This window comes from Lichenostomus cassidix, chromosome W (genome assembly GCF_008360975.1).
Source record: "Lichenostomus cassidix isolate B80296 chromosome W, HeHo_3.0, whole genome shotgun sequence".
Classification (NCBI taxonomy): Eukaryota; Metazoa; Chordata; class Aves; order Passeriformes; family Meliphagidae; genus Lichenostomus; species Lichenostomus cassidix.
The window spans coordinates 275,193-286,372 of NC_139510.1; the positions used below are offsets into that span (position 1 = coordinate 275,193).

The window sequence follows — 11,180 nt, forward strand, 5'->3', positions numbered from 1 at the left end:
AAGTACAGAAAGGATTATCCACCCAAGTTGGGGAGGAAACACTGACCTCCTATATGGTGGCCTTGAGTAAGCAAGTTAGGGAAATTGAAAAACATGTGGCTGGAACTTGGAGTTGGGGCCTAGACAGCCCAGTACACAACATTCAACCTGGAGATTATGTCTATGTTAAGTCTCTTACAGAGAAAACTTTGGAGCCACAGTGGGAAGGACCATTTCAAGTACTCCTTACCACTTTCACTGCCATCAAATTCAAAGAACAGAACGCCTGGATTCATCATACTCAAGTGAAGAAGGCTCCAGAGAACCCTTGGAAAGTGGCTTCTTGTCGCTGTTGAGCAGCTAGCAGAGTAATGAAGGCACCAGTTTTCAGTGGCAAGAAGGAATGACTTTTATTGTTTTGATTTCATCATATATATAGAGTATTCAAAAGTCACCCAGATTGGTTGGTCAGAAGCCTTCCCCCAGGCCTGATTGGCCAGGCTTGCACCGTCCAAGTTCTGGGACACTGTTCCAATAACATCTAAACTTTATTTATAAAACACAAGAAAAATTCTCATGGGAAAAACCTGTTCTAGCCACAGCTTCTAATGATAATGAACTGAAATTGAAATTTACCCTGGTAAAATGAATTCAATTAGAAACATTGCTCTCATAGGTGTTCCCACAATTATAACTATACTTCAAGGAAAAGGAGGTACTTTTAACCAGGGCAATACTGAATGGCCTTGGTCACAAGCCCTCATAGGGCATTCCAGCTTTCAGGGAGACTACCCTAGAGACAGCCATCCAAATTTCGCTATAATTGTAATGCATGATGATGAAATTTACCACCCACCTGAATGGGTTTGGAATCAAGATGAGTGGATCATGACCCTACCTGGAATCATTAATGAAAGAATCCAGGTGTGATGCAGGAAAATTGAACCTGGTTTTCAATATGAAAAACCCTCTTCTATTACAGTTCTTGGCAATTTTTCTGATTTCAATCTGGCATCCAAAATTTAATCTGGCATTTTAAAAGAAATATATCCTACTGAGAATTGGAATTGTGTTAAACAAGATGTGTTTTCCTTGTGTTGTTGCCAGAAATTCACTAGTAACAATACTTCCGGTGACCCAAGTGACATCAATGTCGATATTACCAAGTCTTGTAAAGAAGAGCAAAATGACTGCTAGTTTAATCTTACTATGGTTAATCCTTTTTATGTAGTATGCAATTAGAGATCTAAACCTGCTCTACCAATAGTGATTTAGGGTAAAATAGAAATTACTAATGTAAAAGAACTAGAAGCAGGATAATAGTAATAATAATATTTTTGAACTGATTTAGAGAGCCAGAGATTGGATAATGATTTACTAAGATATGCCTGCTGCGATCCATTTATTATTCACTTAATGAATTTGTGCCTACCTGGTATCGGGGAGGATGGAGAGAAGAGAGCCAAATAATTGAGAGAAACCACCAAGTGTAACCGACCATCCCGCCCTTGGACCCCAGGACCAGTACGAGTTGGTTCTCAGGCTTGGACTTGGACCAAGAACCAAGGGACCATGCGCAAGGGAACAGGGTGAACAGTTCATCTTGATGAAGAGTATGGATCATGTAGTAATCAATCATTTGGGACCCTTGCCCACAATTAATCTGAAGACACTGCGCTTGCGCAGACATATTTAAATGAACTTTGAACTCATTATAATACGAAGCGGGGATAGATAATGAATATGTATAGGGGCTTTGTCTAACTTTATGCATATGTAATCTGTAACCTGTCGCTGTTGAGCTGCTACACTGAGAACGGGAATCCTCTTCTCTGCTAGCGGCTCAACAGCGACATCAACCTAATATAAACTTAGTGAAGTGCTGCTGAGGGTGTGCATGCCTTTGGAGGGGCTACCCCCCATGCACCCCAGCTGGAATAAACACATACCTACTTCATAACTATCTGAGTTGTGGAGTCAATTCCGTGCTTCAATAGTATTAGGTTTAACTCAGAAATTTAAAATGAATGTTGTAACCAGACCAAAACAAGAATCCTCTCAAATTAACACTCTTATTCTTCCTAAACTAATACTTCAACCAAAAATTTATAAAGTTGGCCCATATGTGATAAGAAACACAGGCCAACAGCAAATGTTGTTTAACCCAGAATGGTCTCTTAAGCGTGTAGAATTATTGACGCAAAATAATGTTTCTGAAATTCAACATGCTTGCTCCTCTCTTTTAAAGACATCTTTCGAGGGCTGGACAACATGGTTACAGAGGCATGAAATATTCAAGAGTAGAACACAAAGAGATTTAACTGGAGTGTTGGGAACAGGAATGGGTGTTTTAAATGAGATTGATTCAGAGATACTAATGAATAAATTGGCCACCACGACCGGTGACCTAACAAGACTAAAACAACCTTTACAATCTTCCTTATTAGCATTAGGAAATGGTCAGTGGCAAATTTCAAAGGTGCTTCCAGATTTTGCATAGGCCAACAATCAATATCATAAATTAATAATAGATGCACTTGGAGCAGTTCAAAATAATGTATCCCTAGCTCTTAGTTGCATACAAACACAATTATGGATGCAATCAGCAGCTTCTTTAATTATAAGAGAAGGAAATGAAGGTGTTTTCCCTATTGAAGTTCGAAAATCTGTTTGGGATAATGCCACTGAGCTGGAAAAGAAGCTCCAATCTTAGTGAACTTTAGTAAACTTCAGTAAACTTCACCTTGTCCTAGGTTACAATAGAGATGTATTTAAGTATTCTATTACCACCAGCTGTGGGTCATTAGCTGCTATCACCTGCTAACGACCCATCCCAGATAACAGACAATGGGCCATCAAGGACATGACTCATGGACTTATCTCACCCGATTGTGAGATGCTCTGCCCAGGAGGGAGGAGCCAGGTGTTCCCACCTGGATATAACCTGGCCTTGGAACTGCCTGAGCTAGCCCTGTCTACTGTGTTCCCAGAGGACAAGAGCTACCACTGGACCTTCAGCTGGAGACCAGACCTTCACAGGATCACAGCTTGAACTGAACTACTTCAGTTGATCTGCTGCCACCAGCCTAACTGGGTGTCAGATTGTATCTGACTTTGTCAGTGCTTTTCCTTGTATTATTTCACTTATATTTAATTTCAATCTTGACTTGTGATCTCCCACTGGTTTGTTTTCAAACCAATACACACCTATAACCCAATTACTAACACAGCTACAGCCTTTGTACTCACTACGCAATGCCACAATTTATGTAATACACCCCATTGTTCCTTTAGGGTTAAACCATGATGGAGCAGTGCTTTACCCTTCTGAACATAGAGTATGGGCCCAGATGGTTGATAAGAAATGGCAAACTGTAAATTTAGAATCATGCATTACATGAGAACAACAAGGGTTTATTTGTGAGAGTAACACAATCAATGCCAAAGACATATGTTTAGATGCTGAGCAAAGCATTTGCCACTTTGAAGTTCACCCAGATACTAATCAGAGAACATCCTTGTATATATTGGTCAGGGTTATGTTTGCTTAAGAACAATTTGTGTTTTTATGGAAATCAATAATGATAACGTTACTTTGGATGTTAAAAATCATTCTAATTTTTGCATTTGTAATTTGGTGAAGATTATTGGGTGTGACTTTTTGTATTTGGCACCCGTTGTATTTCATCAATTGATAAAGTCCAATTACACAATGTGTCATGAATTATCATCAACACCTATTGGGATGAACCTTACATTAGTAAGACAATTAGTAGAGCATCAAGACTTAGTTAACATCCTAAAAGGAGTTCAAAAAAGTGAAAAGAAAACTTTAATAACCATTCACCATGATGCAGAAGAAATAAGCAGAGTCTTACAAAGAGCAAGACAGGATGCAGATCATCATTGGTGGGATATGCTTTTTGGATGGTCACCTACTGCAACTGGTGTCCTTAATACATTATGTAACCCCATAATTGTTATACTAATTCTGGTAGGTATTAGCCTTGTGTTATATGTTATGTTATTTGTTCAGAATCATAGGATGTTAAAGAAGCTATCCATGTTAATCACTTTATTGAATATACATGGAAAGGCATTGAGATGCCTATCGCAGAAGCTTGTTAAAAGAAGAATCCATTTACTAGTAAAAGAATTTACTAATTTTATAGAAAAGGGGGGACTGATTTAAGGGGGCTAGAATTTACTAAATTAGGGGATCTAGAAGCTGGATAATAATCTTTTTGAACTGATTTAGAAGGCCAGAGGTTGGATAATGATTTACTAAGAACTGCTTGCTGAAGACAATGTATCGTTTGCTTAATGATTTTGTGCCTACCTAGTAACAGGGAGGATACAGAGAAGAAAGCCAAATAATTGAGAAAAACTACTGAGTGTGACTGAACATCCTGGTCTCAGACCCCAGATCTGGTTCAAGTTAGTTCTAAGGTTTGGACTTGGACCAAGAACCAAGAGAGCATGCGTAAGGAGACAAGGTGAAGAGTTCATCTTGAGGAATACCCCGGTCACTTTCTCCCATGACGACCGCCTCAATTAATCTGTGACACTGCGCTTGCACCAGCATATTTAAATGAACTTTGAAGTCATTATAATACGAAGCGGGGATAGGTAATGAATATGTATAGGGGCTTTGTCTAACTTCATGCATATGTAACCTGTAACCTAATATAAACATAGTGAAGTGCTGGTGAGGCGTGCATGCCTTTGGAGGGGCTACCCCCCATGCACCCCAGCTGGAATAAACGCATACCTACTTCAAACCTATTTGAGTTGTGGAGTCAATCTGTGCCACATTATTATGGTCTTCATAAATAGAATGGATTGTTTTAGTGGCCAAATACATTAAAATCATAGAATGCATACTGTCTCATCTTCTGTTTTGGATTTTTGTTGTTTTTTTTCCCCAGGCTCAGAGTTAACAGGTGATTCACAATGTTGGAAAACATACCAGTTTAAAAAAATTTGTATAACTTTAGTGAAGGGGTTTTGTTTGCCTTTGTCCAGGAAAAAAGAATTTTGAGTTTCTTTCCAGGGCATTGTTCCTCTAAGTGAAGCCTAATGAGCTTAGCAACTCAACAGACTGGGAGTAGCACAGAAGACAACAAATAACAGCTCTCAACAGGCATTAACAAACCATCGTCTCCAAACAACACCCCTGGCTAGTCATAGACACCCGGTCTGGGTAAAGAGAGATAAGAAGGAAGACCTGATTAACATCAGAAGGGAAGAAATCCAGATCTAATAGGAAACCAAATACTAGAAACTACGTACGCAACTGAGAACCAATGAAGACTGACCCAATACCATTCTATAAGTTTTGACTGTATAAAATATCTGAAAAATCTAGTAAAAACCATGTGTGATTGAATGATTCTCTCTGCACACCCGAGCTATGTGTGGATGAGATAATTTCTGTAGCACATCCTGGCCAGAACAACATTCTGCCTGGAAAAAAAATAATGCCTTGACTCTCTAACATTAAAAATGGTGTTGGAAGGTTTTTGTTTTTCCTGCAGTTTCGGTGACAAGAGAAAGAACATCATATTTCAATATACAGATTATACTGCTATTAAACAGTGAGGAAACAGACTTTTTATAACAGTTAGTGTCATCCTGAACATTTTTCAATCCATTAAACTGATCTTTCCAGAGAGTTCAGGCAGATAAACTGATAATTTTTGGCACTTACTGCAAAGACCACAGATAACTGAAGGAACCTTCAGAGGTCAGTTAAGCACACAACTGTCTAACTAAATCATCTTTTACATTAACTCAAACTTCCTGGTGTACCTGAAACAGAGTAGAAGCAGACATTTATCTTCAACTTTTCAAACAGTTCCTTGACACCTACTTTAAATGGCATATGGCATAACTAGAAAAAGACAAACAATGCTCAGCATTGTAGAATTACTGCCTATTAAAGAGGGTATAGATGGACAGTGAAGAAAAGGGGTAGAGAGAATAAGAATGTACATAGAGGAAGAACAGTAATATAGAATAATGTACTATTTGCACAGGAAACATTTTTTCTTTTTCCACTTACAAGAACTAGACACTGGTAAATGAAGCTAGCTCACAGGTTAAAAAAGTCAAAGGCAAACTTGTTTACTATGTTTCTATTCAACTGTTTTTATAAAATGGCAAAAGTTAAAAAAACTCAGAACATCTACCTTTAAAAATGAGTTAAATTCCTAGGAGACTGATAATGATGTTTGATGAACAGCAATGGATCTGTGAGCCATGCATGGCCTGGGAAGCCCCCACCCAGTTGAAGTTAGTTTTCACTAGAGGAATAGTCATTTCATGTTCCCTGACCATTGCCAGTTATAGGTTATGGAACAAGGATTTGGTTTGAACTTTTAACAGTGTTCTTATATTCCAAATACCTAAAAGGCTCACATGGTGGGTTGACCTTAGCTGGGTGCCAGGTGCTCACCAAGCTGCTCTATGAGTCCCTTTCTCAGCTGGACAGGGGAGAGAAAATAAGATGGAAAACAACTCATAGGTGGAGATAGGGCAGTTGACTAAAACATAAGTGCAGGTTTGCATGCACATAAGCAAAGAGAAAAAAAGTTTATTCTCTACTTTCCATCAGCGAGGGATGTTCAGCCACTTCCCAGGAAGCAGGGCTTCAGCACATGGAGCAGTTGCTCCAGAAGGCAAATGTTATACATAACAAATGCCCCCCCCTTCCTCCTCCTTTCCTTAGCTTTTATAGCTGAGCTGATGTCATATGGTATGGAATATCCATAACACTGGTGTGTTCTCAACACCTTTTTAGCTAAAAATGAAAAGCACAGCACTGTGAGGGCCGCTATGGGAAAATTAACTCTATTTTAGTCAGAACAAATAAAACTCAGAACACTTAGATTGAAGATCAAAGATCACTATTTGTAGATGCAAGTCATTCCACTCTTTAATGCTCTTAAATAGCACTAGTATTCTCACAAATACACCACCAAATATTTTTGCTCTATCTGTCTTCCTACAAGTCTTTAAGAATTTTATAAACATACTAACTCAATGAAATACTTATTTCATTAAAGTGTCTAAGCAGGGAACTATTTTTTATCTGACAGCAATTGCACTAGAATAGCACTATAAGTTATGAATAGATTGCAAGACAAAATTTTTAATGTACATTGATTCAAAGATCAAAAGAATATTTACAACTGTCATATTTCTTTACACAAAGACAGCACAAAAGCTTTTATTGTCAGAGCTGACCTAGAAATTTTCAAGTAAAAACTAGTTTTGCTAGACAAGCATAAAGGAAAATTAAAATAAAGTTTATAAATAAACTTGTTATTAACAAGTTTGCCATGCCTGAGTGGAAAGTTGGAGCTTTCAAAGTTAATATATTTACTGTATTTAATATTACCACATTAACTTTGAGAGCTCCAACTTTCCTCTCAGGTATGGTAAAGCACAGAGCTAAGACTATAATCCTCTTTCTCCTTAAATAATAAGTTATCCAAAATCCATGTTCATTAGACTATTTCTCTCCCATTACCTCTTGTAGCATTTATTCACTTTCTCCTCTTCCCATGCCCCTTACCCAATTCCCAAGTTCACACAAGTCTTCCTGTTCAGTTACCCCTTAATCACTTGAAACTCTCACTTATTAAATACTGTCCATCTTTTAATGATGGTCCTGTGCCTCATTGTTACCCAACTTACCTTATCTTCCACTTCCTGCTTTTACCTTGCCTCTTCAGCTGCACTTCCCCACCACCAAACTGACATTCTTTCTCCTACTGCAGCCCCCTTGCCCACCTCATGTAATACATTAACTTTTCACTAACAGGTTGTTCTGGTTTGACCCTGGCCAAATGCCAGGCACCTATGACATCTGCTCTCTCCGCTCTCCACTGCCACAGCTGGGCAGAGGAGAGGAGAAAAAGTTAACACACAAAGGGCTCATGAGTTGAGATAAGGATCCAGAAGATGCACTGAGGGCAAAACAGGATGAAACTTAAAGTTGCAAAGTGATTTATTGCTAACAGTCAGAGGAAGATAATGAGAAGTAAAATAAAGCCTTCGAGGCTCACCAGCCTCCCTCCTCCCCACCAGTAGCACAGGGGGACAGGGCATGGGGGTTTGGTCAGTCCGTCACCGAGATCTTCTTCCACTGCTCAGGGAGAGGAGTCATCCTCTGCATTGCCATGGAGTCCCTCCCATGGGAGACAGTTCTCTGCGAACTCCTCCAGCATGGGTCAACTCTCACGAGCAGCTGCCCGCCCGAACCTGCTGCAATGTGAGCCTCCTCCCACGGGCAGACAGTCCTCCCAAAAATGCTGCAATGTGGGCCCCTCATCCACGGGGTGCAGACCTCCAAGTCCAGGCTGTTCCATCTCAGGAACAAGGCCTCTGTCCCCACTGGGACTCCCTTTGGATCACAGCCTCCTCCACAGGCTGTGGGTGGATCTCTGCATCCCCCGTGGACGCATTGGGCTGCAGGGGGACAACCTGCTTAACTACACTCCTCACCACGGCCAGCAGAGGAAATTCTGTTCTGGTGCCTGGAGTACCTCCTCCCCCTTCTTCTCCACTGACCTTGGTGTCTCCATGTTTTTTCCCTCACATTCTCACCTCTTCCTCTTTCTCTGGCTAAAAGGAAGTGCATGCTCACATTGTTTTGATTTCCTCTTAAATATGTTATCACAGAGGCGTAACCAACATCTATAATTGGCCCAGGCTTGGCCAGTGGCATCTCCATCATCTTCAGAGCCATCAGAGATTGGCTCTGCTGGACATGGTGAAAACTTCCAGAACCTTCACACAGGAAAAAAAGGAGCCATCTTTGTGCCCCCCCCCAATAGCAAAAACTGGGCCAAGCAAAACCAACACACAGGTTTATAAAGATATTAATTTCTGTGGCCCTTATGGACATCCTTAGACCTGTTCATGTTGCTAGATGAAGAACTATTTGCTCACCTAGTGGGAAAGATATAATGCTTATTCTACAAAACCACTAACCTATGGAACCAACCGCACAATGCTTATTTTGTAGGATCACACTAAACATTAACCAAGAAGAGGAATGGGAGAGTACGCTTTGTTGATCAAGGGTCTCACAAAATAATGAACCAGCCTAGATATGCCAACTCAGCTCCATATTTGGGAAGTAAAACCAGTTCATTGAGCAGTCAGGTATAACTTTGGGGGTCTACAACCACCAGAGACCACCAGAAGGACCCCGGGACAGAAGAACACATGCACAAAGAGGAAGAATGATTTCAGGGTCTATTGGGTCTCATTGAGATAGAGTTCATTTTCCCTTACACAGCCCTCACAGTGCTGTTCTTTACATTGGTAGCTGGAAAGGTGTTGATTACGCATCAGTGTTTTGGCTACTGCTGAGCAGCACTGTCCCCCTAACATTTTCCCCCCATCAAGGGGCTGTGAGTGGGCAAAATCCTGGGAGGGGATACAACTAGGCCAGCTGACCCAAATTAACCAAAGGGATATTCCATACCACATGACATCAGCTCAGATAAAAAAGCTAAGGGAAAGAGAAAGAACTGGGGTGGGGCATTTGTTATTCTATAATGTTTGCCATCTGGATCAGCCACTATGCGTGCTGAAGCCCTGCTTCCCGGGAAGTGTCTGAACATCGCTCACTGATGGAAGTAGAGATTAACTTTTTCCCTTTGCTTATGCACATGCAAACTTTTGCTTTTCATTCATTTTTATTTTTATTTTTACTTAGTAAACTGCCTTATCTCAACCTAATAGTTGTTTTTTATCTTATTTTTCTTTCCCTTGTCCTGCTGGGGAGTTGCAGAGCAGCTTGGTGGGCACCTGACACCCAGCTAAGGTCAAACCACTACACGGGGAAATGATTGTCATATGTATGTTTATTCTGGGAAAATCAATGAATATGTGTGTAAAATATAGTAGATAAGCAAGAGCTTTTCTATACTTGACATGCACAATTTTGGAGAAGATATTGTTGGGGTTTGACCCTGGCTAAATGCCAGGCACCTCTGCTCTCTCCTGCTGCAGACGCGCAGGAGAAGAAAGGAAAAAACTTAAACACACACCAGATTCATGAGTTGAGATAGGACACTGGTGGCAGGACGCACAGAAAAAGGGAAAACAGGTTCAAAACTTAAAGTTGCAAAGTGATTTAATTACCTAACAGAGTCGGAGGATAAATGAGAAGTAAAAATAAGCTTTTCAGATACTATTCTTTCACCCACCCCCTCTCCCTCTTAAGACAACATTTCTTTGCTCACCCCCCTCCCTCCTTCCAACCAACAGCTCGGTAGGGGGCAGGGCATGGGGTATTTTCTTAGTCCATAAATCCATTTATCACTACAATTCTTCTACTACACTGTTTCTCTGCTCACCCCTCTCTCTCTTAAGACACTGTTTCTCTGCTCACCCCCCTCCCTCTTTCCAACCAACAACAGTACGGGCAGGGGGCAGGGTAAGGGGTTTTTTCTCTGGTCAGTCCATCAGGGAGAGGGGTCGTCTACTTAGCCATAGGGTCCCTCCCACGAGAGACAGTCCTCTGCAAACTTCTTTGGCATGGGTCCAATCTCACGAGCAGCATCCCACCCAAATTTTTTGCAATGCCGAGTTTTTGCCCATAGGATGCAGACTTCCAAGCTGAGGCTGGGCTGCTTCCATCTCAGGAGCAAGGCCTTTCTCTCCCTTGCAAGGCCTTTGCAGCTTTAACTCTTTATATGAGACTCCCACTGGATCACAGCTTCCACCAGGCATCCACCTGCTCCTCTGGCATGGGCACCTCCCCATGGGCTGTGGGTGGATTTCTGCATCTTTGTGGACTCCATGGGCTGCAGGGGGACCACCTGCTCCCCCCATGGTCTTCACCATAGCTAGCAGAGGGTTTTCAGCTCAGGCGCCTGGAGCACCTCCTCCCCCACCCTCTCCACCGACCTTGTTGTCTTCATGTTGTTCTCCCTTCACATATTTTTACCACCTTCTCCTCCTTCTCTAGCTAAAAGGAAGTGCATGACTACTTTGTTTTGATTTCTTCTTAAATATGTTTTCACAGAGGTGTCACTAGCATCTCTAATTGGCCCAGACTCTGCCAGCAGCATGTCCATCACCTTCAGAGCCATCAGATATTGGCTCTACTAGACTTGGTCAAAACTTCCAGAACCTTCACACAGGACACACAGGAGCCATCTTTGTGCCTCTCTCCACCC

At 41.2% G+C, this 11,180-nt stretch overlaps 1 long non-coding RNA gene across 1 annotated transcript in view; it reads left to right on the forward strand.

The window, feature by feature from the left end:
* The window catches only part of LOC146425273 (uncharacterized), a 53,955-nt gene extending 51,280 nt beyond the window's left edge, over positions 1 to 2,675 (forward strand). The window contains exon 3 of the long non-coding RNA XR_014846582.1: positions 2,228 to 2,675. This is a non-coding gene — a long non-coding RNA (uncharacterized LOC146425273). The remainder of the gene's footprint in view (positions 1 to 2,227) is intronic.
* The last annotated feature ends 8,505 nt before the right edge of the window (positions 2,676 to 11,180 follow it).